The sequence below is a fragment of the Callorhinus ursinus genome, unplaced genomic scaffold (genome assembly GCF_003265705.2).
Source record: "Callorhinus ursinus isolate GAN/ISIS: 27379988/994484 unplaced genomic scaffold, GSC_fseal_2.0 scaffold12, whole genome shotgun sequence".
Classification (NCBI taxonomy): Eukaryota; Metazoa; Chordata; class Mammalia; order Carnivora; family Otariidae; genus Callorhinus; species Callorhinus ursinus.
The window spans coordinates 59,270,575-59,284,843 of record NW_027397074.1 but is presented as its reverse complement, the minus strand read 5'-3'; the positions used below and the strand labels follow the sequence as shown (position 1 = coordinate 59,284,843).

The 14,269-nt window shown below is 42.2% G+C and overlaps 1 long non-coding RNA gene across 1 annotated transcript in view; it reads right to left on the bottom strand.

The window, feature by feature from the left end:
* The window catches only part of LOC141373812 (uncharacterized), a 16,856-nt gene extending 4,214 nt beyond the window's left edge, over positions 1–12,642 (bottom strand). The window contains exons 1-3 of the long non-coding RNA XR_012380133.1: positions 12,524–12,642; positions 6,026–6,143; positions 5,066–5,184 (exon numbers count right to left, since the gene is read on the bottom strand). This is a non-coding gene — a long non-coding RNA (uncharacterized lncRNA). The remainder of the gene's footprint in view (positions 1–5,065; positions 5,185–6,025; positions 6,144–12,523) is intronic.
* Between the last annotated feature and the right edge of the window lie 1,627 nt (positions 12,643–14,269).

Sequence of the window (14,269 nt, the reverse complement as noted above, 5' to 3'; positions counted from 1 at the left end):
CATATATAAAGGAGTTCCTTAACCCAAGAAATTCAGAAATAATAAGAATTGAGAATAACTAAACCTACCCTATGGAAAAATAATTTTATACACGTAGAGAAAAACACTCCCACCTGTGCCTACATCCTCCCTCTGCCCCAGTAAACATGTGAGGCTTAATTACTTGGGCGGGAGAAGGCTGGGTCTCAGGAAAGGGCAGGCATAATGTTGAGGTCTCATGGGATACTCCAAGATATTTTGTGATACTACAGGAGGATGAGAGAAAAGAAAACAACTCATTGTGCATTCTAGGGGCAGAGCAAGTGGCCTTACTGGGGATTTCTACTCAAGCATGGGAGCGAGGAAAAAAATGGAAAAGGCCACACACAGTCTACGTTATGGAAGGAGCTGCTGATTCTATTGTGTTCCATGATACGAAATCACTTGTTTTGTTAGGCAAAAATGGTCAATATCAGCAATTTCATAAGGTTCAACTTCATGCATTCTGTCTAGACTTTTTAGGGAGAGGACTTTCTTCTCTGCTTCTTTTGGTGAGAGGAGTAACATTCACATTGAGTCCAAAGTGAGGATTTTTCCAGTGTCCAAAACACTACTAAATAAGTCCCCTGAGGCAGAGTGTGTGTGTGGGGGGGGGGTTTTAACTTTTTTACCATTCCATGCCAAATTAGCAAAGCTCAATGATCCTTAATTTTAGAAATGAAAACATTTAAATCAAATCTAACTTACAATTGCACCAAAAAGAATACCTAGGAATAAACTTAACCAAGGAGGTGAAAGATCCATACTCTGAAAATTGTAAAACATTGATGAAAGAAACTGAAGATGATACAGATAAATGGACAGTTATTCCATGCACATGGGTTGGAAGATTTAATATTATTAAAAGCAAAGCAATGCTACCCAAAGCAATTAACACATTCAATGCAATCCCTATCAAAATACCAACAGCATTTTTCACAGAACTAGAATAATATTAAAATCTCTATGGAACCACAAAAGACCCTGAATAGCCAGAGTAATCTTGAGAAAAAAGAACAAAGCTTGAGGTATCATAATCCCAGATTCCAAGATATACTGTAAAGCTGTAGTAATCAAAACAGTATGGTACTGCCACAAAAACAGACACACTGATCGATGGAAGTGAGAGCCCAGAAATGAACCCATGCTTATTTGGTGAATTAGATTAATTTGGTCAATTAATCTACAACAAAGGAGGCAAGAATATACAATGAGGAAAAGACAGTCTCTTCATAAGTAGTGCTGGAAAAACTGGACAGCTACATGCAAAAGAATGAAACTGAACCACTTTGTTACAACATACACAAAAAATAAACTCGAAGTGGATTAAAGACCTAAATGTGAGACCTGAGACCATAAAACTCCTAGAAGAAAAGATAGGCAGTAATTTGACATCAGCCTTAGCAACATATCTCTAGATAGGTCTTCTCAGGGAAGGGAAACAAAAGCAAAATTAAACTACTGGGACTACACCAAAACAAAAAACTTAATCAATGAACAAAACCATCAACAAAACAAAGAGGCAATCCACTAAATGATAGTGGAAATGATATACCTGATAAGGAGTTAATATCCAAAGTATATAAAAAAAATTCATACAACATGACACCAACAAAACAATCCAATTTAAAATGGGCAGAGCACCCGAATAGACATTTCTCTAAATAAGACAGAGATGACCAAGGGACCTTTGAAATAATGCTCAACATCACTAATGATCACGGAAATGCTAATCAGAACTACAATGAGGTATCACCTCACAGCTGTCAGATTGGCTAGAATCCAAATGACAAAAAATAACAAGTGTTGGTAAAGATGTGGAGAAAAAGGAATCTTCATGCACTGTTGGTGGGAATATTAACTGGTACAGCCAATGTGGAAAATAGTATGGAGGTTCCACAAAAAATTAAAAATAGAAATACCATATGATCTAGTAATTCCACCACTGGGTATTTACCAAAGAAAACCAAAACACTAATTTCAAAAGATAATTGCACCCCTGTGTTTATTGCAGCATTGTTCACAGTAGTCAAGATATAGAGAAAAGAGGCAACCAAGTGTCTATTGATAGATGAATGGATAAAAAACATGTTGTGTGTGTATATACACAATACATATATATATACACACACACACATATATATGTATGAATAACCACCTAAATATAAATATATATACATTATATATGTATATAGGTTAGGTTTCTCCAAAACCTAACTGTGGCATATGTCCACAACCCACAACTCAACCCCTCAGAGAGGTCTCCACTGTACTAGCAGATAAGACCCACCAAACTCCTGGGCCCTGACACTAACCCCAGATTTGTTTCTGGCATTACCAAAGCTCTAAGCACTGGTCTGAAAACCAAGAGATTTTGGAGACCTGACCAACAGCAGAAGACTCAGGCAGCAACACAGAAGGAAATCTTGCCATCTGGAAGACCAGAATGGGGCTAGCGCAGGAGGAATCTGAATGAAAAAATAAGCCTATTTATACATTTAGCACCTATCTGAACACAAACCCTAAGCCTGACCCTCACCCTAAACCTCGCCCTCAACTCAGCCCACAGGGGTGCTGCTGGCAGATAACACCCTCCAAGCTCCTGGGCCCTACCCCTAACCCTAGACTTGGTTCTGCCACCATCAAAGGCCCAATACTCCATCTGAAAACCAAAGGATTTGGGACACCTGACCAACACCAGAAGACTCACCCAGCAACACAGAAGGAAATCATGCCATTTGGGAGACCCAAATGGGGCTAGTAGAGAAGGAATCTGAATGAAATCATAAGGCAACCCACACAAACACTGGCCACCTGAATACAAATCCTAAACTAATCCTCACCTAAACACTGCCCCTCCACTCAGCCCACCAAGGAGGATTCCACACTGCTGGCATATAGGACCCTCCAAGCTCCTGGGCCCTAAACCTAACCCTAGACTTGGTTCTGACACTACCAAGGCCCAAAGCCTCGGTCTGAAAATGAAGGGATGTGTGACACCTGACAAACACCAGAATACTCAGCCAGCAATACTGAAAGAAATCGTGCCATTTGGAAGATTGGAAAGCAGTTAGAAGGGAGGAATGTGAATGAAAACCCTAAGCCAACTCGCACTTTCAGCTCCCCACTGAACACAAACCCTAAGCCTAAACCTCCATCTTATCCCTTGCCCTCAACTCAGATCACCAGAGAGGTCTCCACACTGCTGGCAGATAGGACCCTCCAAGCTCTTGGGCCCTAACGCTGACCCTAGAGTTGGTTCTGGTGCTACCATGGCCCAAAATGTTGGTCTGAAAACCAAGGGATTTGGGACATCGGACCAACACCAGAGTAGTCAACCAACACAACAGAAGGAAACTGTGCCCTTTAGAAGACCAGAATGGGGCTAGTGTGGAGGTGTCAGAATGAAAACTTAAGGCAGCCCACACAATCGCGCCACCCTGAACACAAACTTTAAGCCTGAACCTCACCCAATCCCTGGCCCTCAACTCAAAACGCTAGGGAGGTCTCTACCAGCCTGGCAGATAGGACCTTCCAAGATCCAGGGCAGTAATCCTAACCCTAGTCATGGCTCTAGCACCTCCCAGACCTAAAACCTATAAGAGATTTGGGACACCTGACCAATATCAGAAAACTCAACCAGCAACACAGAAGGAAATCGTGCCATTTGGAAGATCAGAATTGCGTCATATTGGAAGCAATATGAACGAAAACCTCAACCAACCCACACATTCAGTGCTTCCCTGAACACAAACCCTCAGCCTGAACCTCACCCTGACCCTCGCCCTCCACTCGGCCGTGAAGGGAGGTCTCACACTGCAGCGGATAAGACCCTCAGGCTCCTGGACCCTGACACTAACCCTAATCTTGGCTCTGGCACTACCCCACCCTGTGTTCAAACAGCAGCAAATTTGGCACACCTGAATAGGACTATTTTTCAACCATAAAAAAGAATGCCATCTTGTAATTGGAGACAACGTGGATGGGCCTACAGGTTATTACGCTAAGTGAAATATGTCAGAGAACAAATACCATATGATTTCACTTATATATGGAATCTGAGAAACAAAACCAACAAACTGAAAGGAGAAATAGACCCGTAAATACAGAGAACTGAGGGTGGCTAGAGGGGACGGACTGGGCACAATGGGTGAAGGGAGTGGCAGATACAGGCTTTCAATTGTGGAATGAGTAAGTCATGGGTATAAAAGGTACAGCGTAGGGAACATAGTCAGTGGTATTGAACTAGCTTTGTACAGTGACAGAGGGTGCTACACTCGTGGTAAGCAAAGCATTGTATATGGAGTTGCTGAAACACCACGTTGTACTCCCGAATCTAATGTAACAGTGTAATAATTATGTCCCTTTATAGGGTGTCAACTATACTTCAAGTAAAAATAAACAAATAAATAAATCACTCAAACCTAGGTGGTATTTTTTAAAATCCAACTTGCATATCACTTTGTTTTAAATATAAATTGTCTGCTTACTGTATTAATTAAAATGACCCTTTGGTTTTAAAAGCACAAGAAAATAGATTATTTTTCTTTCATCTCCTTTCCAACCTAACGCAAGCCTGAAGCGGTCTCACTGCCCAGCAGAGGCTGCGTTCCAAAGACAGCAGCCTGCCTACGGACCGCTGATCAGCTCAGACATGCCGTTAGCCATGCTAACCTAATGCAGTCACACCGACCAAAGCTGGTCATTAGGGGAGATAAAACTGGTCACCGAAGTAAGATATGGTTGGCATAGCTGCTTTTATTATTTTTATCTTCATAGCAAAAATCTTCTAATCAATAGCTCATTTGTTTTTGAGGGAGAAAGGAAGCACCTTTCTGGACTCTGGGAGAATGTACTCAAAAGCACTAGATGGAAATCATCCAAGAAATACCTACAGGAGAGTAGTTTATTTCACATTTATTAGTAACATTCGGCCAACCCCTCAGCTTGGTATCAGTCAGTGCCTGAGGCACCACTACTTTACATGGCTGCTCTCAACAAGCATCCCTTCCATTAGGAGAGATTTTACGCCGATCTGCCAACCTACCTTCTCTCTGTTACTGTTCCAGAGGCAAAGATCTCACAGGATCCGGAGCAATGATGTTTCCGGAAGATCCATCACACATTCCTTTGGGGCCTCTTGTGTTTGCCATGGGTTTTTATAACCTAGACAGCAAGAGCCATGAAAAGAAAGTTTGGTGGGAGCTGACAAGATAATTTAATGGAAATTCTTCCAACAAACAGGATGTCTGTTCAAATGAAATGAAAAGAACCAAGCCCTCTGAAAAACAAATGAACAATAGTGTAAAAGGCAAAGTTAGAAGATAGCCAAAAACATTTAAAAAAAAAAATGCTGAAAAGATAAACATAAAGCCAGGCAGTTGTGTTGATCTGTCTTCTTTCATAAGGGTGTTGTCTCTCCTTGTTCCAATTTAAATATTGTTCCAGCCCTTTCCAACACTACAGCACAAAGTAAAATGTGACCAGCATACTTTATATGCCTTTCCTGGAGGCTATTACATATTTATATAGGAACTGTATTCAAGATTTGAATAGAGCATGTTAAGGAAACACTGGCCTTTTTTCACCCTAAACGATAGAATACTGTAATAAAAGACATGGTATTTATAAACAATCCTCCAAAACAAATGTGAAAATACAAATTAAAGCCCTAAATGCCCTTTTGATTGAAATGAGTTCTCATTCCCTTTAAAGAGTTTAGCTTTCTCGAAGGATCAATGTATTTCTTATAAATTACATTGATATTCACATGAGAAAGGTTCTACAAAAATTAGAAATAATCCTTGATGCCAATGGAATTTAACAGAAGAGTGATCATGTCTGTTCTCAACAGATCTGTCTTGAAAAATTATAAGATGCTTATGATATGTTCACATTATCAAGTCTCTAAACCATTTTGCTGTCAGTGAACTGAAAACTCTGTTGAAATAAATTTTGTTTCCTAGCTTTGGTAGCTTTGGTAGGTGCTACCGGTTAATTGACTTACAGAGTTGATGATATCCCAGGTTCAATTTCAACCACATGTTGCATTGCTTCCAAAGCCAAAGAGCATTCAAAGGTCCTTTCCATTTTCTCCAATTCTTCAGTCTGAAGCCCGGGCCGACCTACAATCATCATGAAAGTGATTGATTACATTAAGAGGGAAGTGGATTTGACTTTGAATGACTAAAAAAAACAACACAAGTTCACGTCACCCACTCCACCTTTGTGACTGAACAACACCATTTAGACTTTCTTCTTGGACTTGCTGTTTGAGTTTTGTTCTTTTTTTTATGCTATTATTGATTGGGTCTGAGTCAACACTCGAAATACTGAAAACCCTGTTGGAGGTAGTTAAAAATTTACCTCTGCACAAAGGCATGAGCCAGAAAAACCTTTGGGGTGGCCTGGAATTCTTTTGTATATGCAGTTGTAGAATCTTTGCTACCAGAGTGGGGGGGACTGATGTTTAAACTGTCTACATTCTAAGAAGTGAAAATCCTGGAATACCTTTCACTTATACAACTTCAGTCACTTGGGAGATAAACAGAACCAAGCGGAACTCTGGAACCCAGTGTTAAGGTCATAAAGCAGAGTCTATTTGAACAGCTTGAATGGAATTTATTTAGCCTTAGAACCACAGAGGATAAACTTTCTGCATTCTGTCACTAAGTCAGGGGGCTATATATGAGCACTTGTAGACAGGTGGGGAAATTTCTGTGACTCATGCAAGGACCAGAAGGAGGTATCAGAAACTGCATTGAGGAACTGAGAAAACTGCCTCACATAATATATTAATATGTGACCAGCTAGAGAGGAGTCTCTGAAGCTTCCAGCTGCCTGCTGCCAGGACAGGAACCCTCTTTGAGGGTAGTGATTTGAACAAACTCATTCCTGCTTACTCTGTCATGGGCCATGAGTAACATCCAAATCTGTTATACTAGTCCCAGTTAAGTGAAGGATTAAGACCCCTTTGGAGAGCGCCTGGGTGGCTCAGTTGGTTAAGCGACTGCCTTCGGCTCAGGTCATGATCCTGGAGTCCAGGGATCGAGTCCCACATCGGGGTCCCCGCTCAGTGGGGAGTCTGCTTCTCCCTCTGACCCTCCCCCCTCTCATGCTCTCTATCTCATTCTCTCTCTCAAATAAATAAATAAAATCTTTAAAAAAAAAAAAAAGACCCCTTTGGAAATGGGATCGAATCTTCTCCTAAGAAAATGCACATATGGACAGACCCACATTCAGGCATTTAATTCCAGGGGTCGGGGAGGTTCATGGATCTAGATGCTAGCGAAGCTGACCATCAAAGAGGTGAATTGTTGGGACCCATTTCTAATTGGGTAGCTCACAGTCAGAAGCTGAAAGCTGACTCAACCACTCTGTTGTGTGAAGCAAACAAAGAGAAAACACATTACTTGGCTGCCCTTTGATTGTAGGTAAGAAGTATGTTGTGCATCATCATCATCTCAGCTCTGAAACCCTGAGACCAAGAGGAATTGTAAAGCTGTTGAAAAATCTCCCATCCTACCCCACGTTCTCACATATATGGACAATAAAATTCCATCACTAAGGTGACGTGTATAGAACTTCCTGTGACCTTCAAGAGCCAAACGAATACAACTGCCAAGATATGAGAGGGATGTCCAACTGGGGTTACTCAACTGCCTGCCAGAAAGCTGGCTTCTCTCCTCCCCTCTTCCCTGTAAGTTCACAGCAAAGATGGGACCACCCCACATGCCAGCCCTTATCCTAGCTACTGATTGACTTTATTGCAGACATCTGTTGTTTGCCTCTTATTGTGGGCATGGAAGCAGGTAGTTTCTGAGTTCTTGAACTCTGAAATGAGTAATCTGGTAACTTGGAAAACAAGTGCTCATAAAGGTTGCCTGGTAAAAAGCTGTGAGGGTGGGGAATTGAATCTCAATTAGAACTTGGACAGATTCCTAGAATTTTCTAACTGTCCTTCAGTACACAGTATTTTTTGAGAAGAGTATTAGCCAAGATGAGTCACAGCCAAATTTCCACAGGTCCCAGGAAATAGAAGCACCACGGAGATTCATAAAGATCAGGTCTAAAGAGCACTCAGGACACCGCCACTCCCACTCCAACAACACACACACGTATGCATATACACCCTCACTTCCATAGCAAAGGCTCATGTCCAGCTATGTAAGATTAAGATGGAACCAGGATTACTTAGATGTAGATCAATGTTCAAATCAAAAAGGAGACTCAAAGAGTCTTTAAAGTCTTGAAGAACATGGAAAATCACTTCTCGAATGAATTATTTGAAGGCAGGGGATTAGACAAGATTCTCTCGCTCATTTTTCATTTCTGGAATTGATAATCTTGAGGAAAATTTCAAGAAAGGGTTAAGGAAAGGCAAAGCAGTTTTCTCAGCTAGATTATGAAAAATATTGTCTATTTTTTTTAAATAGCTTCTCTGAAAAGCGATGTTAGAGAATGTATAGCCGCACAGGTGGCAAACCGAACTATCTAGAGTTGTTGCTCACCAGGAACCATAAAAGCAGCAGTAACAGATGAAGAAACCCAGCACTTCATCCCCTGAGCTCTCATCCCCTGGGACTCCACATACCACCCCCCCTCATCTGACCCCTTCTCTCAGATCTCCCAAACTCCCTCACATGCTCCCACTGTTACCCTTTGAAATCACAGCCCTCACATCTTGGCCAACTGTTTCTTTCATCACATTGTTTTAATGAAAACCTGGTTCTTTCTGAGCACACTCCCCCCCCCCCGGGGCCCTTTCAAGTGGAAGGTTTTCTTTTCCACACAGCTTGCACCACCAGACCTGGAGGTCCCATCCACACGTTGTACCTCCCTCCTCCGCAAATGCCCTTCACTGGAGTTCTGACATCAGACTTTACCACCGCGTCACACCAGCTCTTTCTATAGTATGTATTTCTTTAGGGTTACTCTCCCTCATTTGTTGAAGATTTTACCTCCAGGCTTACTGTTACCCCTCATCTGGTATCATTTTTGGTGATTTTAATATCAAGGTAAATTATTCCTAATACGCTGACACTTCTGCTTGGCAACCTCTTCCTCCACCTTACCTCAGCTACATATTCCCATGCAGTACCTTGGCTTTACCATTACCAATCTCTGCATTTCACCCGTATTTTGAGCATTCTATTCCCCAGCCACCTCCTTCTCTGTGGTATCCCAACTACAAAAACATTGAGACCCAACAAAATTCACAGTCCTTTGAACCACCTACCTTTTTGATATACCTGGCCCATTCTCTGTCCTAATTTCTCTTCTCACTTAGTTTACATTACCTGATTCCAAAATGTAATTTTCCCTTTGTATTCTCAACTCCCTCACCCTTTCTCTCTTCCCAATGTTAATTGCTTGGCATAACCCCAAACCTAGTTAAATCTAGTTCTCCACCTATTGCACGACTACTATGTGTAGCTGAAGATGGTTAAAAAACACACAATCATCTTTACCAGTCTCTTAAAATTCATGAACTTCACTGTAAATGGATCCTTTTATGATACCTGGCTATCTTTTTTTCTTTTCTCTAGTCCATTCATTACCACACCTTACTCCAAAGCCATGTACCAAACAGAACCAGGGTATTAGAAGGTACTACTTTCTTTAGCCATCTGGGCATCTGGACAGGACTTGTGGCAACCAGAACCTCTGAGCCAGTGGCCCCTCACCCCAATAAACTTGTCCAGGGCTCCAAATGCCCTTCTAATTACCCAGGTGTGCCACCCAAATATTTTATCTTTTCTTTTAAATGTGTGCCGTGACTTTAAAAGATTGGGAAAACTGTCTTAGACAACAATTCACACTTCCTTCTTAAATCCCCAATATTTGCTTTCCTATCTTCATGCTCAACATCTGGCTTTATTCTATTTAACTGATAAAAATTGAGTCAATCAAAAGAAAACTTTCATAATTTCTCACCCCCACATCTATCAACCTACTTTTTCTCCTTTCCCATGAATGACATTCATAACCCTCACTAAAGGGGACCCTTCCTCTTGTGCTCCAGGTCCCTTTCCTCTCACCTACTCAAAGTACTCTGGGCCAACTCTCAACTCTCCCCCACTCCCAGCTCCACCAACTGCCCCTCCCCTTAAATAGAATGTTGTTTTTCTTAAAACCAAAAAAATTTGACCTCACTTCTCCATCCACTTACCACCCATTTCTCTCCTTTCCTTCAAGCACAACTCATAATAATCTATACTCACAGTCTCTAATTTCTCTCTTCCCAGTCTCTGGAATCCCACTGAAATGCTCTTTGTCGAAGTCACCAACGGCATTTGTAATGCTCAATCCAGTGGCCAGTTCTCATTCTTCATCTTAACTGACCTGCAACATTTGACTAAGATGATCACTCTCTCCTCCTTAAACTCAGTCTGAACTTGAACACTTTTCTTTCTGGATCCTCCCCCCACAGTATCTCAGTCTCCATCTCTTTTCCATGGCCTCCAAAGTTAGGCTCTCATCCTCTTTTCTATATTCATTCAGACCTTAGGTCATCTAATCTGAAAGCATCCTCAAGCTTTAAAGTGCCTACAGATCACCTAGGGATCATGATGAAGTGCCAACTCTTCTATAGTCCTGGGGCAGGGTCTGAGAATCTGCATTTCTAACAAGCGCTTAGATGATGTCAGTGCCACAAGTAGCAACAATCTAGTTCACTCTCAAGGTGTGAAACACAACTGATCTGGTATAGATTTGTATTTCTGTCTCTACTCTGGACCACTCTCCTGAACTTCAGATTCATATATTCAACTGCTCATTTGACATTCCACTTGGAGGTCTCAAACTTAACATGTTGACATGTCCTGGACCCTGCCCCATCCCTCAACCAGCTTCTCCTTCAGTCTTCTTAATCTCAGTAAATAACAATTTCATCCTTAAAGCTTCTCAGACCAAAAACCTTAGCACCATCCTTGAGTCTTCTCATCCTGTATCTAGTTTACCATCCAATTTTGTTGCTTCTATCTCAAGATACCCATGTGCAGAATCCAACCACCTCTTAGCTACACCATGGTTTCCACTTTGGTCTGAGTGGCTGGTCTCTCACTAGGACTATTGCCAAGATATTCCTAACTGGTCTCTGCATTTACCTTCTATGTCTTTCAGCCTAGTCTCAACATAGCAGCAGAGTGACCCTGCAGAATATAATTCTAGTCACTTCATTTCTCACTCAAAACATTCCAATGGTTTCCCTTATCACTTGGAGTAAAAGCCAGTGTTCCTATAGAAGCCCATACCATCTGCCCCAACCCTCCACCTTTCTTTATCCATATGATTCTGTTTTCCTCTCTAATCTGGAGATAGCGCCTGTACTGCCAATGTACCGACTGTGACTCTGCGTTTGCTTTTGTTCTTCCATCTGCAGCAAATACTCTTCTTCAGCATGCCCACATAACTTAATGGTCTCTAATTGTCACCTTACTGGGGCAGCTGGGTGGCTCAGTTGCTAAGCGTCTGCCTTCGGCTCAAGTCATGATCCCCCTGCTTCTCCCTCTGCCTCGGCTGCTCCCCCCGCCACCCCCCTGCTCTTTCTCTCTCCCTGTCAAATAAATAAGTAATCTTAAAAAAAAGACAGTCACCTTACTGATGAGGGCTTTTCTGACTATGGAATGTAAAATTATCCCTCTAAATCTCTGCTTTATTTTTCTCCTTAATTACCATCTGCTATATTACAAAATTTAACCATGTATTTTCTGTCTGCCCACTAGAATGTAAGCGGCATGAGACTGAAAACTTTGCCTTTTTGTTTGCTGCTGTATCCCTAGCACCTAGAATATGCTCAATCTATCAACAGACAGATGGCGCTCAATCTGTTGAGTATCTGGTTAAGAATTTTCACTTGACGTCACCACCAATTTTTTAGTAAATGCCTCTAACGTACCCTCAGGTGGGGTACATGGGTATTCAGTCAGTTAAGCGTCTGACTCTTGATTTTGGCTCAGGTTATGATCTCAGGGTCATGAGATCGAGCCCCATGTTGGGCTCTGTGCTGGACATGGAGCCTCTTAAGATTCTCTCTCTCCCTCTCCCTCTGCCCTCCTGACCCCCACCTTTCTCTCTCGCTCTCAAAAAAAGATTAATTAAAAAATTAATTTAAAAAAGTACCCTCAGGTACCAGGCACTACTCTACTGTTCTTCTCCGTGGTTGACAAGCCCCAGTCTCTCCGGTCAAACTGATGCTGCGCTCCGCTGGTTTCCTGAGCACACAGCTCTTTTGGCCCACTCTGAAAGCCCGATCTGCATGGTCAATGATTCTTAGCTGGCTGCACATTAGAATCACCTGGAGAGCATTTAAGCTATCCAATAACCCAACCTCGTTCTCCTAAGATTCATCTTTAATTGGTTTGACCTGGGGCCTTGTCTCCGCGCCTTCTCAAGTTCTCGAGGTTTTCACAAGGACCACTCTGACGATTGTCTCTATCTTAGTTCAGGCTGCATAACGAAATACCGCCGCCTGGGTGGCCTAAACAACAGAATTATTTCTCACATTTCTGGAGGTTGGAAGTCTCAGGTCAAGGTGCCGGCAGAGCTGGCGTCTGGCGAGACCTGGCTTCCTGGTTCACACAAACCCTCAACCTCCGCGCTTCCTCAAGGAAGTAGGGCCAGGGAGCCTTCTGGGACTCTTATCAGGGTACTAATTTCACTATGAAGTCTCCACCTTAATGACCTAATTTCCTCCTCCAAGGCTCCACCTCCCAATAGCGTCACCTTGGTATGAGGGCTTTAACATATGAATTTGTGGCGGGGGGGGGAAACACAATGTTTAGGCCATAGGAATCACTTTGACTTTAAAAGGACAGTCTAGGTCAGGGGCTTTTTATTGAATGTGAATAGTAATCACCTGGAGGGTTTGTTAAAACAGTTTCCTGGGCAAATCCGAATGATTCTAATTCAGTAGGTTGGGGGAGGGAAGCATGAGTTTCTATTTCTAAGCTCATAGGGAATGTTAAGATGCTGCAGGCCCCAGAACCACCCTCTCAGAACCACTGGTCTAGTTCTTTCAGGTTGATTAATATTTCTGTGGAGTAACTTCAGTATCTTTCTTTCCAGGGACAGAGTTTAGGAGTTCTTAGTGGGACAGCATTTCCTGCAATCCTGGCCCTACCCTCCATGTACCTCCTCCTAGAGAGCCCATAGCTGAGGCTCTTTCACTCTCCCTTCCCTCAAAATAAGTCTCTTCCCCAGTAGTGAGGACACAGCTAATTTTCCTTTTTTGGAAAGCTTGATTCTGAATTGTGCTGACTTAGTATTTATTTAAAGTACTTATACAAGTATTTATTAAACTCCTACGATGCACAAGGCACCATGCTGGGCACTGGAGAATACGAGTAGTGTTGCCATAGCAAAGTTAACCACCAGTCCCAAAGTGTTTTTCTGAATTCCTTCCAAGGATTGGCAGTTAGCCTATGGGATTATTCCAGAGTTCTCAGGTGGAAATGCAGATTAGGCTTCTGTGGGAAACTGGGTGTGCCCTCACATATCCTAGCAACTAGTCTAGTAGCCGTTTGTCCAAGAGCTGTACCTTTAAGAGACAAAAAGTAGGTACTATCTTCCCTAAGCAGACCCTAAGAGATAGCAGATGGAAACACTGTTGGTATGCAAATATTTTCCAGCCAGTGGTTAGGATTTCTCATGTCCTTTCCTTGCTGAGTAGGCCAACCTTCCCCAAAACACAGAGTGTAAGTGGCACATGGATATAGGGTTGCATGCCCAAATATACTAGGAAACATTGCATGTGTTATTCCACTCTTACAGAGTCAAAAATGCACCTTTGCATATTATAGGCTCTGAGGTTACTACAAGTAGTAACGTATAGCATCCCACTAAAACAGACTGAGAAACTACTGATACAGGTTAATCCAAACCCTTTGTTATTACGTCTTTATAGACTTTGGAATATGTTAAAAGGAAGCACTCAGACTTTAGCGAAGACTATTAAAAATCGGTGACAGAGCCACAATCCTGAATCTTGGTAGTGCTGGAAAACATGAGTTTGATCATGCTATGAGCCTTCTGTTTTTCTGAGATTTTCTGCAGTTTAAGACTGTGGGAGGGTAGAGGAGGGCTGGTAGGCTCTCTAAAGATGAAAGCATAACTAGGAAATGATTCTCTGACTCTGTGTGGCAAATTCAGATGACTGTCCTCTGATTAGAAATGAGTCTAAATTTTCCAGTGGCTCAAAATTCAGGAGTGAGATGTGATTTCTGGAAACCCATGCAACCTCTCTGAGCCT